Raw genomic sequence first — 23,660 nt, 5'->3', positions numbered from 1 at the left:
GTCGAACTTGAGGTCTGAACTCTAAAGACATAATAATGGGTGTAACATTGTAACATTGCAGTTCAGGCACAGAACACCCATCATACAAAATCTTTAGCTAAAAAGGACGCATAAAAAAAAGGTGATGGACATGAAATACAATATTAATATCTTATGTTACACATTATCCTTGAAAGAAAGAGAAAAAAAGAAAAACATCATCCATGCTCCGTTTTTGCATTTCTTGCCCCTTCCGATGCTTCCTCTATATCCTTTTCCCCATTGATGTGCTAGAACCAGCCTCTTCCCCCCTGTTGTTTGGATAGACAAAATAAACAACAAGTTACTTCACGGGGGAAAACTACATGAGAAGAAAAAAAAGGGGAGAAATGGTTTGCTAAACTTTGAGTTGTGACTTACTTTGTCTCACTTCCTTGGCAGAGATTGTTCTTCCAATCAGCTTGGTTTGCTGGACTAGTGATCCACTCGTGAAGAACTTGTTTCCGCAAATTTACCTCACTAGATCCAATAATTTTGGGCAGCCGGCTTCCATCCCAATACTCAATCGCCTTGAGGGTGAACAATCCGCAATCATGGCTGCCGTGGAGAAAAAACAAGTGTGTACATCATTTAAAAAATAGATAAAAGTTAACTATATGGTAGAAAAGGGCAAGATACAAGAGGGACATAGTGTTATGAGCTTACATTCTGAATTGCCGGTAGCCCGAGATATATTGAAGATCATAGCTAAAAATAGCGGAGACTGTGCACCCATCGTGCTTTGCCATGTACTTCTTCCATAGTGTTATGATCTTTGCGCGAACCATTTGTGCTTTCAGAACTAGTGACGGGGTGCCAGGGGACCTTAGAGAATCAATGACTTGGAACTTTTTATCTGCCAGGTTTAATACAACTGTAAACCAGTGCCCGACTGCATCTGGTTCGTTTTCATTTGCTTGATGGATTGGGAACAAGATCTGGATTTCAAAAAATAGACAACTTGATAGTTAATTCATATGTAAGTTGCTAGTTGGGTGGCGCAACTTGTGTGCTACAGTGTAAATAACTAGACAGGAACAAAAAAGCAGGGAGGAATGTTTTCAGGAGCATATCATGTCGTATTTTGTGTTGAGGAAGTCAAATGCTTTCTCAACCATCCTGCAATATGCTTCTGTTGGTGTCATCATCTTCAACTGTTTTGTTTTGCCGTTAAAAGACACATTATTAGACCCAGCTAATAAAAAAAGATCTTGCAATAACTAGATAGGAGGGGTTTGAGTAATTTACCCCTACCCATGGTGACATTATTTTCTTCCTCCTTTGTGCTGGATCTTTCGACAATACAAATGTCCCAACTTGGAGCGCAATTGTGTTTAGCGAACTGCCCATGGCCATGCTATTTGCTAGCTCACTCACAGTAGCTATGATTTCTTTTGACTTGAATGCGTCCGGACTGCGGAACAAGGGAGAGCTTGTTAGGGCTGTTTTTTTCTGCATGTGTTGAAAAGTTTCTTTATTTGTTCACCTACATACCTGGTATCAGCACCGGACCGCGACCTCCACTTGCAAATTTCCTTGTACATAGTTTCTTGCTGCGGGCTCACATGGTTTGTGTTTATAGTGGGGTAATCTCGATGCTTTGCTAATCCCTTCATGGCATCATCACAAAGTTGGTCAAACATTGAGGCGGTGATAGAGTCGTCAACTGTTGATTTACTTGGGCTCTTCTGGGTAACATCATCATCAAACCCAAGTGAGAAGCTGGGTACGTCTCGGGCGTCCTTGTATCCTTTAGATTCCTAGATCTCCTCAATAGTGCGAATGCTTGGAAGATTGCTTCCTCCCTCAATGGAAAAGCCCTGCCAAAACAAAAAGAAGGAAAAATGTTGGGGAAAAACCATTTGTACTCAATTTGCTGGTTGAATATGTCAAGGTAGTGCTTAAAAAAAATTGCTCGCAACTTAGCTTTCTCATCTAACTTTTTGGCTGCCAGCGGGCCTTTGCTCTCTTCACCCTGGCCGTTTTATAGAAAAGGAATATTTACAAACATGCCTTGACATATTGGAAGTGAGAAAAGAAAATAAAAGGAGGCAAGCAAAAACCTTGTCTATTGGAAGGGAGGCTTCTACTAGCTTCTCCATTTCAGTTGAAATTTTTCCTTGGCTTCCTGGTGTAAACATTTATCCTTGCTGCTGTTGATGATGCTGCAGATGCTTCATCTTTTTTATTTTCATTGCTCTGTTGAAAAAAAATTTCTGTTTAGGAAGTTGATAGCCAGTGATGTAGAAATTGCTAGTCCAGTGGTGCACAAGTTGACACAATTTATGCACAAGTTGATGCTAAAAAATTGATGGTTTCAAAAAAAATGATATGACCATGTGTACCTGTGGGCTTTTGCTGTTTTTCTTGAGCTCGTTTGCACCCTTTACTTCTTGGGGGAGCTGCATTTTGTCTGAAGTTTTCTTTCCATTATCCTTTTTTGGTGCAAGTGGAGGCAAGAGGCATGCAGCCTTGGAACTTTTAGCCACCAACTTCTTTCTAGTCATAAAATCTATCCTTGTAGCAGTTCCCTTGGTCCTCAATTCTTTCTTTGTTTCTAGAGATAGGTGGTTGTCGATGGCATCTTTGATTTGTTTAGTCTCGAACTTCTCAGATTCTTCTTTGAGTGGCAGATTTAATCCGGAGTCCGGCATAGGTAGCTGCATGCAATCCTCAACCATTTTCTTCACCTCCGCTGTTGCACTCACTTCTAAAATCTCTATCGTTTCAAAAACCATTTGCTTTGCAGTCGCACGACCTGGTAGTGTATCATCAAGTAGCCCTAATGCTTCCATCTCTTCTCTGATACTCAGCGTATTTATTGGAGAGATAGGCTCCGAATCTCCATACACATCACTGCACTTGCCTGAGGCTTCTATATCTTCTATCCCTTTTTGAATTTTGAGGTGTTAACCTTTGACTTGCATTTCCACTTTCGTCCCCTATATTGCTTGCAGCTTGCTTTCCGGAATTGTTGGTTTCATCTTTTTCTTTGTTGGCCCCACTATGTCCTTCATCATCTTGGTGGTTGTCTTTCCTTGGCTGTTTGCCTTTAGCATCATCGCAATTTGCAAGTGGTGTGTTTTCTTTGTCTTCTTTGTCATCACCATCTTTGTTGTCTTCTTTGCTTTGAGAGATACCTTTCTCCTTGCTTTGAGCTGAAAATCTCAAACAACAAAAATGAAAAAGGTGTCATGTAAAAAATGTATAACTTGCCACTTCAGAACTAAGTAAATTGCTCCTTGTACTGAAGAAATTACTAGTGTAGATTAAAACTCTACATACCTTGTGTTTCATCATCATTTTGTTTGCTCTGCAGCCCGGTGATGTCAACTTCTTGTGTACCATCTCTTTGTGTTGCAGTATTGCCGGTGATATCAATGTCTAGCGATTGGGTGTTGCAAGCAAATTGAGATCCCTCATTTATATCCCTGTGCAAAAAAAGAAGAAACAAAATTTAGCTGGAAAAATATATATGATGGGTGAAAAAGGAGACAAAGAAAACAAAAATTGCTATCCATGAAAAAGTTGATGGTTGCATATCTACTAACAATAGGCTCGTCTTCCGCATCTTCTCTCCAATCGTTGTAGAATCTGAATCGGCATAATCTTCCAATTCCTCACTACTACTTCAATGACCCTTTCCCACATGTACATCTTGTTTTCTTTTGGACCTGTGCTCACGATTAACAATGGTCTCGTCTTCAGACTCCTCAACATACTCGAGATCCCCCTCGGAGGGTGTGTCACTTTTATCTTTGAACTCAGCATCTTCGTCTTCTGCTGCTGTCGGGCTGCTCTGTTTTTCTGCCGCAGCTGCACTAGTGCTCTGTGCTCTTGCTGGTGCACCTGTGCTGATTGGTGTCTGCTTGCCGCCTTGAGATAGTTGTAAGGTAAGATTTACCACCGCTTCATTGATGGCCAAGCTGAACTCGTTGATGGCTTGCTTGAAGGTGTTCCTATCCTACATTGATATATTGCAATCTTATATATATTAACATTGATACATTGCACATGATGTGGTGGGAGTGTGAAAAAAATAAAAAGGTTAATTACCATGGTGACCGATTCAGCGGGCATGTTGGAGTTGACAAACTCATCAATCCTTTCTGGTTGTATGAGCATGTTGGGGGAGTTCATTTGGTACTTAGCTTTGAGCTGCAAAAAAAATTTATATGATGTATACAGTCAACTTGACTCATGGTGGTGATGTAAGTTGATACATGTCCATGAGTAAGTTGATACTAAGACAACATGCAGATTGATACTCTAAGGAAAACTAGGGGAAAAAAAGGGGACAAATGATTCACATGTAACTTCCCGAATTCAGTGCTGGATACCCTATCCATTGCAGTGATTCTGGTAACCAAGCTTTGTGTCCAAACAGAAGCTCTTACTTTTGCAGTTTGATCTACAATATCACAGATGTCGAGGGCATCTAAATACAAAATCTGCAGGTAATTTGTGGGACTCAGATTATATAGTTGGGGGGGAACAAATAACTTGCATTGTGTGAATCAAAAAACACAGGGGAGATAATCCGCCATACCGTAAGGAGAAAAAGACAGCCTCACACTGATTTTTTTCCTACTTCATTGAACTCCGTGATGCCTCTAATCAATCTTTCAACTACAAACCTGCACAAATTGTATTTGTCGATCTTTTCTATATCTGTGATCGCATGGAACGCCCGCACACACAAACTTGGGTTTAAAGTAGGGCACAAGAATGAGCTGATGGCAAACTCAAGCCAATACCACAGCCATAAGGTGTCACTCCTCTTCTTTCCCTCACCCAATAGCCAATTTTCAGCTTCAGTAAATATTGGTGCTTTTTGGTCATTTTCATAGTTGAAAACTTTGTAAAATTCTTCATATGTATCAGCGAAACTATTCTTTGCATAATAGATGTGCTCTCCAACCATTGGGAGCCCCAAGATCCTGTGGACAGTGTGGTCATCAACTTTTATTCTGCCCCTGTACGGTATGACCAATTCGGATCTTGTGGTATGACCAATTCGGATCTTGTGATATCAAATCTTTTGATGAGCCAGGAAGATAGCTTCTCTGGAATTGACCAACATTGAACTAGAAGCAGCTCCCCAAAACCGACATGTTCGATAGCATTTTTTTGAGGATCTTCTAGTGTGTTGTTAATAAGTATGAGCCTCCTAGCTGATCCCTTTTTCCTCAAGTCCTGGAACATTAAAAAAAGTGTACAAAAAAAATAAGTATGTGGCGCAAAGAAAAAAATAAAAAAACAGGAGCAAAACACAAAGTATGTGTGAATAGAAAAATGCAGGAAAAAGGTACGTGTGTTGAACCTTATCTGGTTGCTTCTTAATTATGTGGCGTTCATCCATCACCTCTTTCCCTTTTGATTTCTGCTTTACTTCATCGCCCATGATGATGCCTTTTTTTGCGCCTCTTGTTTTCCACATCTTGATCTGGCATTCCCTTGATATTTCTGCAACTTGCTCTAGTGACCCTCTTCCACAAGGGGGCAGCATCACTAGCATGTTGTGTGAGGACCCACCAGCACCACAACCTTCCAAATCTGATTTGGAAGTTGCTCTTGTATTTCTTCTCGGTGGAGATGGATGTCCCACAGTTTCAAGTTTCCATTTCTTAGCCATACTAAAGAAAACAGACACAAAAAAGGTTAGAGTATATAAAAATGTATATTGACCCTAATGTGACACTGTATATTGAGTCTGTAACTTGGCGATACAGGAATGTCTGACTTGACACTAAAACGACACTATTTGCATGCAAAATTTCACACAACTTGACACTAAAAAATGACTGATGTCAAAATGACTCACTAGATTTTTCCATGTCGTGTAATTTGGTTCTATGGGGGCACCAGACATATAAAACATACAAAAATGGAATCTGAAAACAACTGATTTGCTGCGGTTTCCATAAATTCCTAATGGAGAACATTATTACAGTTCTTAATAGCTGAATCCAGACGCTATTTGCGTGCAAAAAATCACATAACTTGATACTAAAAAAAATCCAGGATTCCCCGTCGCCGCAGCCAGCGGCAAAAAAGAGTCAAGGGCACAGCGCCGAAGCACTGCTTACGCCATGGCGCCGGCAGGTTCCTGTGCTGCAAGGGGGTTCGAGTGGACGACACAATGGCGGCGGCAGCGCGGAGCCCCGTCTACCTCTACAGCACACCACGAGTCCCGCAACTTCGCTGCATACCTGTACTGCAGGGGGGTGCGGGTGGAGGCGGCAATGCGCGGCAGTGGCACGGAGCCCCTTCTACCTCTACAGCACGCCGCGGGTCCTCCGCAACTTCGCCGCATACCTGTACAACAGGGGGGTGCGGGTGGAGCGCGGCGATTGCGGGCGCCATGGCGAACCCCCTTCTACCTCGACAGCAAAGCCAACTATGGGTGGAGCGATAGCGCGCAGCGCAGGGCCCTTCTACCTCATGCGCCTCCTGCGCGAGCTCGGCTGCGGCACCATGGCGGGGGAGGAGGGCAGGGGTGAGATGGTGGGGGAGAGGAGGGGGGTTGCAACTCACATTGAATCCGTAGTGGCACAAGGGGCAAGCCACCCCGATTCACTACCGCCGCTCCTCGCCGGTCCTCTGCCGTCGCTCCTCGCCGGCCGGTCCTCTGCTGCCGCTCCTTGCCGGCGACCAGGAATCGCCTCCCGCACGGCTCCTCTCCCCACTGCCGCAGGAGGCAGCCGTTGCCCGTTTGGGGGACGGGAGGGGGAGCATGGGGCTGTCAAAACAGGCCAGAAAAAGGAAGCCTGGGCTAGCGTCGGCCTGCTGGGCCGCGGGGGTTGCCAGATAGACTTTACGCACTTTTTAATAGCCGAAATACTGGCAATTCTATGTTGCATATGCACGGCCCATGTAACTTGAGCTATTTTTTCGTTGGCCGAAATCTTCTTCCTTCTTTTGTTTCATTCGCTAGCAGCCAGCTTTGTCCAAATCGCTGTCAGATCTCTTTTTCAACTACTTCAACATATTTTTTTATAATATTTTATTTGTTTCAGAACAATTAATTATATTCCAAAACATTTTATATTGTTCTCAAAACATTTTTCTTTTGATCTCAGAACAATTTCTTTTGTTGATAGAATACATTCAAATTAATTCTTTTATGTGGAACATGTTTACTTGTTTTAGAACTTTATATTTTTAAGGATACGTGTGTGGAGGTCTTTGTGGCCGAGCATGCACCCGTCGGGAGCCTACTGCTTTCTGTGGTACGGTGTCATCCGCTCGCATGGGCTACAAATAAAAGAAGCCTCCCACCCCCAGTACCACACAAAGAACATTCAGAACATGTCAATGATGAGGCTCCAATTTTGATGACAACACTACACCAGGGGGCTGGCCGGCTGGGGGCACCGTTTTTTAGAAGTCATGAGTTGTGGTGCTCATCATGGTATGCAGCGTCAAAGGGATACCACTGCCACCTACACTTTTTCAATTTTCCGCTAAACGTAGACTCCAAATCTGTTTTATTCATCCTGAAAGGAATAGGTGCTCGTCACCTAAACAAGGAAGAGGATGAATTAGACAACTTAAAATTTTAACCAAAGGTCTCCATCTAGCTTGCACAATAAATATAAACTAGGGACATACTATTTAGATGTGCAACTAAAGGTTTAACTAGTGTTTCAACTCAACCCAAACAAGAGTTCTGCAATCTATAGCCAATCCTCTAGGAAGATACTACTCTAAGATTGTAAATGCTCACAAGTTGCAGGTATGAATGCAGAAACGCAAAGAAAAGGTTTAGGGAAAATGCAAACTCACTACGGCGATTTTTCCCGTGGTATCGCTGGGCTAAAGCCACTCCTAGCCCACGTTGGAGCTTCACCAAGAATATACTCCCAGTCACCAAGTCTCTTTCGGTCAAGAGCTTGGTCTCGTCACTAAGGCTCGCGCCAACGAAGGCAATGCTCACTACCCATTCCACTGGTCACCTTGACACGTCTTCACTACGAAGCTTCCCACGAAGGAGGGGTCCTCACGTCCCCTGCATAAAGCCATCACCGCCGCTCCACACCAAGCCAGAGGGTCATTGACTTGCCAATGAGCCACAAGACTCCAAGGGGCTAGCACACCAAGATTATAATTATTGTTCACTCTAGAACACAAAGCAGCAACACTTGCTCGCTCACTATCTCTAGGCCTGAAAAGTTGTTGCTCCGATGGCCAAGAACAGTACAATAGTTTCGGATGAACCTACGCTCGATTTAGGAGTATCGAATCATCTCATACCCGCTTTTCAACCACGTAACCATTGACCCCTTTCTTCCATATTCTACTTTTGCTTGCGTTTTCGCACCGACGCTTTGTCTGACACTCCGTCCAACACAGCACTTCAAATCTTTCTCACTGAAATCTTTTGTCGCTTGACATGTTCTCTGGATGATCAAACCATGCTTGCACCGACACCTTTTGGCAATAGTGCCTGATCATCTGGTACAATTCGGTTCATCCGATGCTGAAGGTTTTTCTTCAATTAATCGCCATTGCAATTCTGCGTTGCTCCGACCTGTTAATTTTCCATTTTCCCATAGTATCGAATATCTGATGCCCTGAACTCTATTGAACTCATTCAATTCAACACTTCTTTGAGTTCTTTCTTCATTTCTTGCTCTGCTAGGGCTTATTATGCTTCATTTATTGCTCTTGCTCTTGCAAAATTTGACGAATTGAATCACTTACACTTGCTTGGATGTTTATCACCATCCAATTTTGAACTTGGCCTCCACCTAAATCCATGGTCCCCCCTTTTTTCTCCCAAACTTTTGAATTTGGTATTGAAGCAACAGACTGTGCAGTCTCTCTTTGTATTTGTATCAGCATTGCAACCCATGAGACTATATAAAAGGACGGTTTGGCTCAGACCATGTGGATCTTTATTGCGTTGCACATGTCAAATAAAGAGGAAACAATTATTGTAAATAACTAGTATTATTGCCATATGAATGAACAATTATACATCAGAAATGTTGCGAGAATAAACTAACAGACGATGAAAGACGGGTCGTTCCATTGAAGTAGCTAGCAAACGGAAAGTAAAGTTACACAAGCCATCAGAGATGAGGGAATATTGGCCAGGTGAGATCATTCCAGCGGCACGGCATGCATGGCGTCATGAGGTCGTGGTCACGCGGCAACAAGTCGGCAGCAAAGAACGGTGGAACACAACCCCTACCGGTGATCAAAAACTTGCTGGTGCATCCCATTCTTATTAGCTCTAGTTGATTCCTACGTGCATATGTATGCCAAGTAGGCTGGGTTGTTTGGGTGCAGTGTCTAAGCACGATGCAATGCAACTAAGCCTTGCTGCAGCATATATATATACTCTATACTCTATACACCCTGGAAGTGGAGGCATGGGAGCGCTCTTGGGACCGTTCCATCGCTCACGGCCCGACACGTCGCTTGCTTTGCCAGAGCCAACGGGGAGGGACGCCAATGGGGAGGGACGCCCGACGCGGGCTCTGCTTTTTCCGGCACCGCCTTCCGCGGCCGCTGCGGCTCGTGTACCTTATCGCGGAAGAAAAGGGAGCGACGAGAGGTACTCTGGATTTTTGGCCCAAGTCGAGACCATGGCCTTTGCCGCCGCCGTCGACCGATCCAGCCTGCTGGGCTTGGGCCGTTGCGTGTGTCGTCGGTGCCTGCTCATAAAATCGGCAAGCGCCTGTTCCTCTATGTCGTTCCCCTTCCGGCTTCCTCGCCATCGTCGCCTACTCCGATGGGTCGCTGCCGACCTTTCATGCCTCCCCTCTCGCTGCTCGCACTGTTACTCGCCACACCCTCTCTCACTGCACCATTCTGACGAGATCAAAAGGCCGTCAACAGTTCGGGTCGCAGCCCCGGCCCTCATCCGCCCAACGCCCCAACTGCTTCCTCACCACCCCGTCACCATTCATCTGCCTGTAGTTCTCGATTGGACCGACATCAACCTCTGTAGCTCTACTGCCAGCAAGATGAAAGGGACGCCTCCAAAGAACAGCAATGGTGGGTGAGTGCCTGAGTGGCCCTCTCTCTCTCTCTCCGACCTGATTTGATTTTGGAGGGTAGTAATCTTTTTTTATGTTTGACATAGCCCATCTCAAAAATCAGCGTTAGATGGTTAGAATAAGTAACCTCTTATCGCTGAAGAAAAGTAGCATTAGTGAATACATTCAGATGTCTACCGCTCTTCATGCTAGATTGATGCTGCGTTGTTAGTTCCACATGATCTAATGTATTTTTTCTTCTAATCATATATTTGACTATTTTCTGCATGAAATTGTCCACAAAATTTGATTAGTAACATGGCTGGGTATGCATGGAGTGGCAGAGTCCAACTCTAAATCCTCAGCAGTGCAGTTGTATTCATCAGAAATCAGGATATGCGCATTGCCGACATGAAGCCCTTCCATCGACCTTGCTCCATAGTAGCGAACTGATCTAGCAATGGTTTGGTGTTGCTCTTAGGCTTAATTTCATCAATGTTCAAAGTGCAAAGTGCAGGCATCCATGGTCCTGAACACAATAATTAATATTTCTTCTCTTTTACCTTTTCTGCCCCTACCTACACTAATCAGTAGTTTCTAATTTGTATGTTCACGTAGTATAAGTAGGACTAAATATTTTTTTGGATTTGTATAGCGTCATATGTTTCTGCTTATACAAATAGCTTAAGCCTTTTTTTTCAAATTACTCTTGACAGTTTATCTAACAAAATAAGTAAATAACCAACAATATGCACCAATTGAGTCTTTGTAAAGTTGAAATTGCAGGTTCTTTAAAATTGTTTTGTTTTTTTATTGTGGTTTCAGATGACCTTTTAGTTTAATAATAAATGTAAATGTGATGTTGACTTGACATATTTCTACTGTGATAAGACATCTTCTTTGATAAGGCCCAAATTCTTCAGCATGGCAACCATGTGTAACTTTTTTTTTTGAAACAACCATGTGTAACTATTACCATAAGGTAGTTTGTTCCCCAGTTTCCCTGATTCCTTTGCTGCTTCAGTTTTGATGTGTTTCTTCTGTCAACCAAAGTACTTTACTTCATACTCTAATATGAAAGAAATATTGCTGTCTTTGCATACATGTTCTCCTGATATGATAAATCGATAACACCGAATTGGCGGCTAATTGTACTACCTCATCATATCATCCCAGTGTACCCTTCTTCACTTTGGCCCGGCTCATTCAACATGTTCAGCATTCAAACAACAAAGAAACCACCGTTTTTTGGAAACGGGCGCGGTGTAGCGCGCCAATCTTCCTAGTCAACTCCTATGGCTCGTGGAATAGAGAGCGGATGGGAGCGGCACAGAGTATTGAAGCAACAGGCTACACTCTCTTTTTATATGCATCTGCGGGTATGGCTGCAATAGGACGGTTGGCTCCTATTGTAGCCCATATGGCCCGAGCCTTTATTTATTGCTATATAAGTAGAAGTATATTCCTTAACGACTGGTGGGATCCGCCGAGAAATTAAATTACGTATTTCCTTGATGATTTTCTAGGATAAACAAGAAAATCGAGTATTTTCTTGGCAGTGTGTTTAGGTAGTCAAGAAAATGATGTAATTCATTTGTGGTTGGTAGTAGGCGATGCCGACAGTGGTGGCGGCGGCGGTGAGGTGAACCCCAGGTGGGATCCCCCTCGTTCACCGTCCTTTCTGTGATCTAGGGTTAGTGTTTCTTTTTCTCTTTCGATCCGAGATCGAAATGTCTTTCTTTTTCTTTCTCCGATCTAGATCTACTCGCTCAGATAGCTTGCCCCGCAGTGGTGGCTGGTGGTGGTGGGCGTAGGTAGGTCCCGCACCCTATAGGGTTAGGGTTATGATCTTTTCTTCGATTCGAGGTCGAATTTCTTCTTTCTTTTCTTTGATCTTTCTTTCCCTTCTAGATCTACTCGCTAGAGTAGGCTAATTGATACCATTGTAAGAATTAATCTCAGTCACTAGGAGTAGATTAAGAGCGTAGAGTGCTTAAATTAGAGAAAACTCTGGTAGTTGCTGCCTCCGGTCACGGTGACGCCATCTAGGTAGCCACGTGGTGGCGTCGGGGGTCGACCAACCATATTTGGGTTGGACATCTCCGATCAGGACGCGAGTCAAGGCCCGACCCAGTCGTTGGACTAGCTCGGTGGAGATCAATCGAACACATCAATCCAGATAACAGAGAACAAATCAGTGGAAATAATATATGCTGATCACATAGCAGAACACTAAAGAGTAATGTAATGAACTAGGAATAAATATAGCAAATACCATGAACAAAACTTAATCAATACAGAACAAATATTTAGAGACTTTTGCTAAATATCTGTCAACAGATTTTTCTTCCAAAAATTTGTCGAATTCTGGTGTGTTGGATCTATACTTTGAGATATGTGCTTTTCTATCTCGTTTCTCAGTCGCCCCGTGTCGTTTCGTTAACAGGTGCCGCCGCCATCATCCGAATCCACAAACCTGGAGAATATTTTGAAAATCACGCCCTTCATGTTCCCAATTTCCCATAGTCTCTTTTCTTTTCCCAAATGATATTTTTTCCCTTATTGAAATCTCTGGAGCCATACCCTTCCTCCATTCTCCTGCCTCAGTCAACTGAAAGGAGCAGCCGCTTGTGTCACTAGCAACGATGGAACCATCTTTGGGAAGCGAAGGAACAGCGGCGCGCGTCTCTCCGGCTTCCCTCCAACCCGATTACCACCCCCTCACCCTCTCCTCCTGCCCACTTTCAGTTGGGAAAAGATTGTGGGAAAAAATATTATTTGGGAAAAGAAAAGAGACTGTGGGAACATGAAGGGCGCGATTTTTAAAATATTCACCAGGTTTGTGGATTCGGATGATGGCGGCGGCACCTGTTAACGAAACGACCCAGGGGCAACTGAGAAACGAGATAGAAAAGCACATATCCCAAAGCACAGATCCAACGCACCAGAAGTCGACAGATTTTTGTTAAATAGCATGAACAAAGCAATATGGTTCAAACTGTAACACCCTAATTTAAATTTCAGTATTTAATAATAAATTTAATTGGCTTTAATAAAGTTTCTAAGGTTTTTATTTGCTTAGCCTTGCTTTTAACCTTAATTTTCTTTCACAAGTAATTAAAATTCATCTTAGGTTCAACTTGTCTGTGCATTCATGTTGGTGCATAAGTTTTCTTTGTTTGAGTGCATAGGAGTTTGAATTCAAATTTGTTTGAATTCAAATTAGTTTGAGTGTGTTTGGAAAAGAAGAGAGAAGGAAAATCCAGAAAACAGGAAACCCAAACCGGCCCAAACCCCAGCGTCGGCCCAGCCCGCGACCTCCCTCACTTTTCCCCGCTCAGCGCCACCGCCGCACCCTGCTTCACCGTGCAGAACTCTGCGCCGCCGTGTGCTCGCCGCCCTGCTGCCTCCCAGCCCCTGCCAACCACTGCCCCGGTTTCGCCTCGACACCAGGGAACTTCACGATGCTCCAATTCCGACCCCAACTTCTGCAGCTGCTGGATCCGCCGGTGAACTCTCGGTCCACCATACAATTCCATGACGCCGGCGATTCCTGGACTTTCCTCACCCCCGTGGCACCTCCGCAGGACCTGCACGGATCGTCTGGACGGATCAGCAGGCTCGGAGCCCCACAACTGTGCCTCCTCCTCGAGCTCCGCCCGAGCGCCGCCCGTGCACCGCCGCGTGACCTCGTCGCCGGCACTGCTGCGCCTCTTCTCCGTCTAATTCAGTTCACTATGTGCACCGCTTGAACCTCCTACCCCTTCTGCGCTAGGTTTTAGCATGCATAGTCCCTACCTGGGGTGGGAACACCGCCACCGGTGCTCCGCCGCCGCAGCCCCGCTGTGGCGGAATTGTTGTAGCGCGGCACAGCCCTGCCCGTGCTGCGCTCTGGCTTTCCACACACGCGTAGTAGCTTCCTGACCCCGTTGCATCTAGAGCCGAGCCCCAGCTTTGCGTAAACACTAGCGCCGGCGAACCCTGTGGCCGCCATCGCCATCGAGGTCCCTGCTCCGAGCCCCGAGCCGCCTCCCTGTTACCTCCAGTGGATCACACATGGCGTGAGGAGCGTCCCCGACCCAAGCCCGCTCCGTTTTGGCCCTGGGAATGCCGGATTAGCGAGTTCTGGTGAGTCCCCGGTGAAACGCCGCCGCGGAACGTGAGATCCCGGCGAGCCAAAGCCGCTCCCCTCGCGCCCTTAGAATCCGGACCGCAGGATCAGCAGCGGACGCACACGATTAGATCGCGTATCGGTTTGTCCTGAGTCACTGGATCGCGATCCAACGGATCAGATCCATAGATACCCCTTCGTCGTGGCTGTTTTTCTAAAGATCCCCCGGGTTTCCACTGAATCAACCAGCGGTCCACTGTTGTTCAATAATAATTGCAGAACAGCCCTGATTCTTGCATGGACCCCCCTGAGCTTTCCAGTTTTTGGGTCCGCAGTCCAGCCTTGGTGTTTTTGCGCGTTAGACCCTAGATCTATCCTTTAATTATGTGTAGGTCCCCGGTTTTTGTGCAGAAGCCCCTAGAAACCCTGTTTTCTTACAGTTTAGTCCCTGAACCTTGTTTTGGGCCTAGTTTTCGCGTTCTAGCTCCATTTTAGGTGTTCTTTATGTCCACGCGATCGTTGTAATGCGTAGAATAGTTCTAGCTTAGTTTTGTTGCTGTTTTTATGTACTGTTGTACTGTTTCATAGTGTTGGCCTTTGTTTGCATGTATGTTTATGATGTTGCCTTGTTTTTTGGCCATGTGTTCGTGAGTAGACGTTGAGCTACCGGAGGAGCATCAGTACCAGTACCCGGAGCAGCCACCGTCTTCACAGCAGTTTGAGCAGTAGGAGAATTTTGAGGAAGGCAAGTATAACATGATCACTTTTAAATACAATTCCATATTGCATTTTAATACTGTATGCCTATAAGGATTTCCTAGCTACATTTATCCTTTATATATCCCTTGGGTTGCATTTTGGTTAGTTGTGCTAGGTGCCGTGCTATAACACACTAGTCCTTTTTAATTAATTTTATTAATGGTATATGCAACTTAATTCTGGGAGTGGCCCGCTTGAGTGGCTCACATCTCGTTAAAAAGTGGTTTTTTTCTAGAAACATGGTTTAGGGGGCCAGCACAGTGCTTAGTGCTTGGTTGGCTACTCTTCATAAGGACTGGTTCATAGAGCGACAACCTGGGACAACAGCGCTACCAAGACTGGAATGGGACGGTCTTGGCTTACTAATTAGGTCTTTTTGGTTTGGAGTAACTTACCTGCGGGGTAGGGGTGGTAAGCTTCTATGGCCCTCGTACTGAGTGGCCTCGTCTGTGCTCTGTGTCTTGACGCCCACTAGACCTGCTCCATAGTCGCCGATCCAACCCTCGCGGTTACTCCTTACCAACGAGATTCTTTGTAATGGCCTCGTAGTGAGTTTGCTAGTCATCTCACCTACGGAAGTGTGATGAACAACTAGCGTAGCTCACGACTTGTGGGTAAAGATGTGCAACCTCTGCAGAGTGTAAAACTGGTATACTAGCCATGCTCATGGTCATGAGCGGCCCAGATCCTCCTTTTGATTAGTGGGGTTATCTTCCTTTGATTAGGGGGGGTTCCCCGGGTGGTTTGGTTTGGTTCTCAGTAGATCATAATTAATTCTCATTAATTTCTAAGTAACTGGGTTTCTGGTAATTCATCCACTTGTAGTAAATAGTTTTAATAAAATTTTGCCAAGATTAAAAGCTAATGCAGTTGAGTCAACCAACCTTAGAGCCTCATAGTTTGTGTTATACTTGTTGAGTACAAGTTGTGTACTCACTCTTGCCTACTCTACTCTTTTCCTCTTGTTCTCTTTGGGGACACCCTACTGCTGCTCAGTTCCCGGCGACGTGGAGGAGTTCACCCGGAGCTACCAGGAGTACGAGGACTTCTAGGCATTCGTCTCCCAGTCGACGTCCCTGTGGCGCCCAGCTTCCGAGAGTTTCGTACTTGTTTTATGCTTCCGCATACTCTGTATCAGACATTTTGTCATTAATGTAATAAATAACATTCGTACTCGCTTTATTATATCTTTTTACTTGATATGTGCTGTGATATACTATTCATTCTGTTGTATATACATGTGACTTGATCCTGGCACGTATATGATTGCTCGGTTTATGTCCTTTTGTAAACCGGGTGTTACAGAGTGGTATCAGAGCTATATCGACTGTAGGACGAAAGCCTAGATAGAACTGGTCGAGTTTTAGGTCTTCTTCTCTCTAAGCCTTGTCTGCTGAAACTATTTTGCTATTATATTCCTTGAATACTAAGATTTTTACTCGTCTTGCCTTGATTTTTCACTATAAAATTAGTTTCCGTAGTTTTGGCCCTGAAGTATCTCACCGACCCTTTTTAGTCTAGGATTCCCTGACCTCAGCACGATAGACCGTTTTGCGACGTGTTGTGTTAGTCGAGTTGTGTGTTAAACTCGGCCAAAGTGTAAATTTGTATGCTTGTGATTATGCAAGTGTTTGATTTGGATTTTTGGTTGATTGCATAGCTTAGTAGTTAAATTTGTTTAATGAAAATCAGTCTTAAGTTAAAGTTTAATCAATTAATAAAACTGAGTTAGATCGTTGGAGTTAAACCATGCACTCTATCCTGTCTACTTTATCATGCCTAAGTCTTCCTTGCAGAAAGATATCATATCCGTCCGAAATTATTTCTGCAATATCTTTACTCATACATCTTTTGTTCAAATCATATGGTGAACACCAGGAGCACCGGTTCCGGTTCTGGCCAGCAGCAGGGGCAGAACAACCAGGGTACCAGAATGCCGATGCCTCCACCCTTGACTCCGGAGCAGTTCTTCCAGCTCCAGATGCAGATGATGGCCACCCTGAACAACACCGTTCAGACACTGCAGCAGGTCCACGCTCAGCCGCCGCCTCCGCCACCACCACAGCAGCCCCACGACAGGCGTGCGGAGTTTCTGAGGGGTCACCCGCCAACGTTCTCCCACACGTCTGATCCACTCCAGGTGGACGACTGGCTCCGTGCAGTGGAGCGTCAGTTGGACATCGCCCAGTGCGATGATCGGGAGCGTGTCTTGTACGCAGCAGGACAGCTGCGAGGGGCAGCTTTGGACTGGTGGGAATTCCACCGGATTCAGGACCGCGAGGCTTTCACCTGGATCTAGTTCCGGGAGTGGTTCCGCATCCACAACGTCCCCGCGAGCGTGATGAAGACGAAGAAGAAGGAGTTCCTTGCACTTAAGCAGGTAAACTCAGATATAATCCTTCATCATTTCCTTTTTGAGCTAAGACCTCCCTTGTTCTATCTTTCTGAAACAGGAAAAGTTAAGCTAATCATTCGTCATACATCTTTCTTTTTCCACTTTAGGGGACTATGAAGGTCACGGAGTACCGCGATCGTTTCCTTCAGCTCACTCGCTACGCCCCTGCCGAGGTCGCGGATGACCACGACAAGCAGGAGCACTTCATGGAGGTTCTCGAGGACTACATCCAGTACGCGCTGCTCAACCTCCGCTTCGACGACTTCAACCATCTGGTTGACAGCGCGCTCAACACGGAGCGCAAGCACCGGGAGATGGATGATAAGAAGAGGAAGATCACTCCAGTTGCTTCCGGCAGCAACACCCGTCCCCGCTTCCAGCCCCCACAGCAGCAGCAGCAGTACCGGCCGCCCCAGCAGTACTAGCAGCGGCCGCAGCAGTACCCGCCTCGACAGCAGCAGCAGGCGGGCCAGGGCCAGAAGTTTCCAGCACCTCCGGCTCGTGCCGCTCCACCAGCTCCGCCAGCACCTCAGGCTCCACGGCAGGCAACTCCTCCTGCCGGACAGCAGGCTCCAGCACTCCCTCGCGCGTGCTATCACGGCGGCCAGTCGAGGCACTACGCCAACTCTTGCCCCCGGAAGGCGCAGACAGGACAGCAGAGGCGCCCAGCTCAGCCCAGGGCGCCAACACAGGGTCGGGTGAACCACGTGACGGCCGAGTCAGCGGCCGAGGCTCCTAATGTGGTTATGGGTATGTTCATGGTCAACTCCCACCCCGCTACAGTGCTTTTCAATACCGGTGCTACTCATTCTTTCATTTCCAAGTCATTTGCCGAGCAGCATCGTATACCAGTTTCTTGTATGAGGACAGCTATGGTAGTTACCTCTCCTGGGGGCTAGATGCATACATGTTCTATATGCTCCAGAGTTAGTATTGTCATAAGGGGGGTAGAGTTCTGCACTGGTTTGATCATCATTGATTCCTCGGGGATAGATGTGATTTTGGGCATGGAGACCATTACCAAATGGGGAGTCTGTATTGATTGTGCTCAGCGGACAGTTCACTTGTCAGCATCTGATGGCCAAGAGGTGACAGTCAGTGCTACAGAGAATTCTGGATTTCTTCATCAGATGGAGGCTAGACCCACGGATGGTATTTGCGTGGTGTCTGAATTCCCGGATGTCTTTCCGGATGATTTGCCAGGTATGCCGCCTGAACGCGACATTGGGTTTTCTATAGATCTCTTGCCTGGCACAGCTCGTATTGCAAAGCGGCCATACCGTATGGCACCTATAGAGCATGAGGAAGTCAAGAAGACCATTGATGAGTTGCTAGCCAAGGGCTATACCCGCCGCAGCTTTTCTCATTGGGCTTTTCCGTTGTTGTTAGTGGATAAGAAGGATGGTTCGAAGAGAATGTGCGTCGATTATCGGGATCTGAACGCAGTTACCATCAAGAACAAGCATCCACTGCCCCGTATTAAGGATCTTTTTGATCTGCTTCGAGGTGCTTGTGTATTCTCGAAGATTGATCTGCGTTCGGGTTATTTTCAGCTGAGGATCCGTCCTGAGGATATTCCGAAGACGGCATTCACCTGCAAGTACGGGCTGTACGAGTACACAGTCATGTCTTTCGGCTTGACTAATGCCCCGGCTTTCTCCATGCACCTGATGAACAAGGTTTTCATAGATTATCTGGATGTCTTCGTGGTGATCTTTATTGATGATATCCTGATCTTTTCCAAGTCAGAGGCAGAGCATGAAGTTCATCTGAAGCTAGCGCTGCAGAGATTGAGGGAGCATCAGCTGTACGCTAAGTTCAGCAAGTGCGAGTTCTGGATTGACGAGGTTCCATTCCTCGGTCATATCATCTCCAAGGGAGGCATTGCAGTTGATCAGAGCAAGGTGAAGGATGTACTCGAGTGGGAGACACCGCAGACGGTGAAGGAAGTCCGGTCATTCTTGGGCTTAGCAGGATATTATCGGAGGTTCATTGAGAATTTCTCCAAAATCGCGAAGCCCTTGACTTCTTTACTAGAGAAGAATGTGGATTTCATATGGACTGATGAGCGTCAGATGGCCTTTGATGAGCTGAAGAAGAGGTTGACTACGGCACCAGTCCTTACTCTGCCAGAACAGAGCAAGAGGTTCACGGTGTATTGTGATGCTTCGAAGGATGGTCTTGGTTGTGTCTTGATGCAGGAGGGCAGGGTGATTGCTTATGCTTCACGGCAGTTACGTCGGTATGAGCTGAACTATCTCACTCATGATCTTGAGTTAGCCGCAGTTGTGCATGCTCTGAAGATTTGGAGGCATTACTTGTACGGCCAGCAGTGTGATATCTACACTGATCACAAGAGCCTCAAGTATATTTTCACGCAGAATGAGCTGAACATGCGGCAGAGGAGATGGTTAGAGCTGGTCAAGGATTATGACCTGGAGATTCACTATCATCCGGGAAAGGCCAATGTTGTGGCAGATGCTCTGAGCAAAAGAAGCTATGTCAACATGGCCGTGGCTTTCCAGATGCCTCCAGAGTTATGCGAGGAGTTTGAGCAGTTGAGTCTGGGTTTCTTGTATCATACTTCGAGTGCAGCATTCGAGGCAGAGCCCACTCTAGAGGCAGAGATCCGGCAGCATCAGAAGAAAGATGAGAAGCTGCAAGAGATTCGTGAGTTGCTCAAGAAAGGCAAGGCTCCTCATTTCAGAGAGGATGATCAGGGTACTTTGTGGTACAAGAACCGGATTTGTGTGCCAGAGGGGAATGATCTCAGGAAGTTGATTCTGAGTGAGGCTCATGATACGGCTTACTCTATTCATCCGGACAGTACTAAGATGTACTATGATCTTAAGGAGCGTTTCTGGTGGCCCGGGATGAAGCGTTCAGTCGCCGAGTATGTGGCCATCTGCGACACATGTCAGCGTGTGAAGGCAGAGCATCAGAGGCCAGCCGGTTTGTTGCAGCCGTTGAAGATTCCCGAGTGGAAATGGGAGGAGATCACGATGGATTTCATAGTGGGATTGCCTCATACTCAGCAGGGGTACAACTCTATATGGGTAGTAGTGGACCATTTGACGAAGGTTGCTTACTTCATTCCGATGAACACTACTTACTCCGGTGCCAGACTTGCAGAGTTGTATATCTCCCGGATTGTCTGTTTGCATGGTGTTCCCAAGAAGATCATATCTGATAGAGGATCACAGTTCACTTCACGGTTCTGGGAGCAGCTCCATGATTCGTTGGATACGAAGCTGCGCTTCAGTACCACCTATCATCCTCACACAGATGGGCAGACAGAGAGAACCAACCAAGTGTTATAGGATATGCTGAGAGCTTGTGCTATTCAGTATGGTACTAGTTGGGATAAGTGCCTGTCGTATGCTGAGTTTTCCTACAACAACAGCTACCAGGCCAGTCTGAAGAAGTTCCCCTTTGAGGCATTGTATGGCAGAAAGTGCAGGACTCCTCTTTATTGGGATCAGATTGGCGAGAAGCAGCTCTTTGGCCCCGACATTATAGAAGATGTAGAGCAGATGGTACAGACTGTGCGGGAAAATCTGAGGATTGCACAGACTAGGCAGAAGAGCTATGCAGATGGCAAACGGAGAGACCTGACCTTCAAGGTGAACGATTATGTGTACTTGAAGGTGTCACCAATGCGGGGAATCCGCAGGTTTAATATAAAAGGGAAATTAGCACCACGGTACATTGGTCCATTCAGGGTGCTGGAGAGGAAATGCGAAGTTGCTTATCGCCTAGAGTTGCCCACTGATCTCTCCGGAGTACATGATGTCTTCCATATTTTTCAGTTGAAGAAGTGTCTACGAGTACCTGAGGAGCAGGCACCACTGGATGGGTTAGATGTGCAAGAAGACCTGACCTATACTGAGCATCCGGTGAAGATTCTGGAGACATCAGAGAGGGTTACACGGAACAAGCGCATCAAGATGTGCAGAGTTCAATGGAGTCATCACAGTGAAGCTGAGGCTACATGGGAGCGAGAAGATGAGCTGAGGAAGACATATCCAGATCTCTTTGCTAGCCAGTCCAACTGAATCTCGGGGACGAGATTCCTATAAGGGGGTAGGGTTTGTAACACCCTAATTTAAATTTTAGCATTTAATAATAAATTTAATTGGCTTTAATAAAGTTTCTATGGTTTTTATTTGCTTAGCCTTGCTTTCAACCTTAATTTTCTTTCACAAGTAATTAAAATTCATCTTAGGTTCAACTTGTCAGTGCATTCATGCTAGTACATAAGTTTTCTTTGTTTAAGTGCATAGGGGTTTGAATTCAAATTCGTTTGAATTCAAATTAGTTTGAGTGTGTTTGCAAAAGAAGAGAGAAGGAAAATCCAGAAAATAGGAAACCCAAACCGGCCCAAACCCCAGCGTCGGCCCAGCCCACGACCTCCCTCACTTTTCCCCGCTCAGTGCCACCGCCGCACCCTACTTCGCCGTGCAGAACTCTGCGCCGCCGTGTGCTCGTCGCCCTGCTGCCTCCCAGCCCCTGCCAACCACTGCCCCGGTTTCGCCTCGACACCAGGGAACTTCACGAAGCTCCAATTTCGACCCCGGCCTCTGCAGCTGCTGGATCCGCCGGTGAGCTCTCGGTCCACCGTACAATTCCATGACGCCGGCGATTCCCGGACTTTCCTCACCCCCGTGGCACCTCCGCAGGACCTGCACGGATCGTCTGGACGGATCAGCAGGCTCTAAGCCCCACCACTGCGCCTCCTCCTCGAGCTCCGCCCGAGCGCCGCCCGTGCACCGCCGCGTGACCTCGTCGCCGGCACTGCTGCGCCTCGTCTCCGTCTAATTCAGCGCACGGTGAGCACCGCTTGAACCTCCTACCCCTTCTGCGCTAGGTTTTAGCACGCATAGTCCCTACCTGGGGTGGGAGCACCGCCACCGGTGCTCCACCGTCGCAGCCCCGCCGTGGCGGAATTGTTGTCGCCGGTGCTCCACCGTCGCAGCCCCGCCGTGGCGGAATTGTTGTAGCGCGGCATAGCCCTGCTCGTGCTGCGCTATGGCTTTGCACACACGCGTAGTAGCTTCCTGACCCCGTTGCGTCCAGAGCTGAGCCCCAGCATTGCGTAAACACTAGCACCGGCGAACTCTGTGGCCGCCGAGCCACCATCGCCGTCGAGGTCCCTGTTTCGAGCCCCGAGCCGCCTCCCTGTTGCCTCCAGTGGATCACGCATGGCGTGAGGAGCGCCCCCGACCCAAGCCCGCTCCGTTTTGGCCCTGGGAATGCCGGATTAGCGAGCTCCGGCGAGTCCCCGGCGAAACGCCGCCGCGGAACGTGAGATCCCGGCGAGCCAAAGCCGCTCCCCTCGCGCCCTTAGAATCCGGACCGCAGGATCGGCAGCGGACGCACACGATTAGATCGCGTATTGGTTTGTCCTGAGTCACCGGATCGCGATCCAACGGATCAAACCCATAGATACCCCTGCGCCGTGGCTGTTTTTCTAAAGAGCCCCCGGGTTTCCACTGAATCAACCCGCGGTCCACTGTTGTTCAATAATAATTGCAGAACAGCCCTGATTCTTGCACGGACCTCCCTGAGCTTTCCAGTTTTTGGGTCTGCAGTCCAGCCTTGGTGTTTTTGCGTGTTAGACCCTAGATCTATCCTTTAATTATGTGTAGGTCCCTGGTTTTTGCGCAGAAGCCCCTAGAAACCCAATTTTCTTGCAGTTTAGTCCCTGAACCTTGTTTTGGGCCTAGTTTTCGCGTTCTAGGTCTGTTTTAGGTGTTCTTTATGTCCACGCGATCGTTGTAATGCGTAGAATAGTTCTAGCTTAGTTTTGTTGCTGTTTTAATGTATTGCTGTACTATTTCTTAGTGTTAGCCTTTGTTTGCATGTATGTTTATGATGTTGCCTTGTTTTTTGGCCATGTATTCGTGAGTAGACGTTGAGCTACCGGAGGAGCATCAGTACCAGTACCCGGAGCAGCCACCGTCTTCATAGTGCTTAGTGCTTGGTTGGCCACTCTCCGTAAGGACCGGTTCATAGAGCGACAACCTGGGACAACAGCGCTACCACAAGACTGGAATGAGACGGTCTTGGCTTACTAATTAGGTCTTTTTGGTTTGGAGTAACTTACCTGCGGGGCAGGGGTGGTAAGCTTCTATGGCCCTCGTACTGAGTGGCCTCGTCTATGCTCTGTGTCTTGACGCCCACTAGACCTGCTCCATAGTCGCCGATCCAACCCTCGCGGTTACTCCTTACCAACGAGATTCTTTGTAACGGCCTCGTAGTGAGTTTGCTAGTCATCTCACCTACGGAAGTGCGATGAACAACTAGTGTAGCTCACGACTTGTGGGTAAAGATGTGCAACCTCTGCAGAGTGTAAAACTGGTATACTAGCCGTGCTCACGGTCATGAG

At 46.7% G+C, this 23,660-nt stretch overlaps 1 long non-coding RNA gene across 8 annotated transcripts; it reads right to left on the bottom strand.

The window, feature by feature from the left end:
* Positions 1–30: 30 nt before the first annotated feature.
* Positions 31–6,713, bottom strand: LOC120669649. Of its 8 annotated transcripts, none has more exons than XR_005672737.1 (14): positions 6,556–6,712; positions 5,342–5,654; positions 4,568–5,214; positions 4,075–4,469; positions 3,570–3,982; positions 3,304–3,449; positions 2,364–3,176; positions 2,082–2,217; positions 1,941–1,993; positions 1,513–1,838; positions 1,267–1,432; positions 685–1,172; positions 400–576; positions 31–290 (listed from the first exon to the last, which is right to left on the bottom strand). It is a non-coding gene; the product is annotated as an uncharacterized LOC120669649 (long non-coding RNA). The 8 variants fall into 8 exon arrangements; XR_005672731.1 differs by having other exon boundaries at positions 1,513–1,993; positions 4,075–4,176; positions 4,329–4,469; positions 6,556–6,711; XR_005672733.1 differs by having other exon boundaries at positions 1,513–1,993; positions 4,075–4,176; positions 4,359–4,469; positions 6,556–6,711.
* Between the last annotated feature and the right edge of the window lie 16,947 nt (positions 6,714–23,660).

The sequence above is a fragment of the Panicum virgatum genome, chromosome 2K, assembly GCF_016808335.1.
Source record: "Panicum virgatum strain AP13 chromosome 2K, P.virgatum_v5, whole genome shotgun sequence".
NCBI lineage: Eukaryota > Viridiplantae > Streptophyta > Magnoliopsida > Poales > Poaceae > Panicum > Panicum virgatum.
The sequence above is the reverse complement of the archived record's forward strand: the minus strand, read 5'-3'. Positions and strand labels throughout refer to the sequence as shown.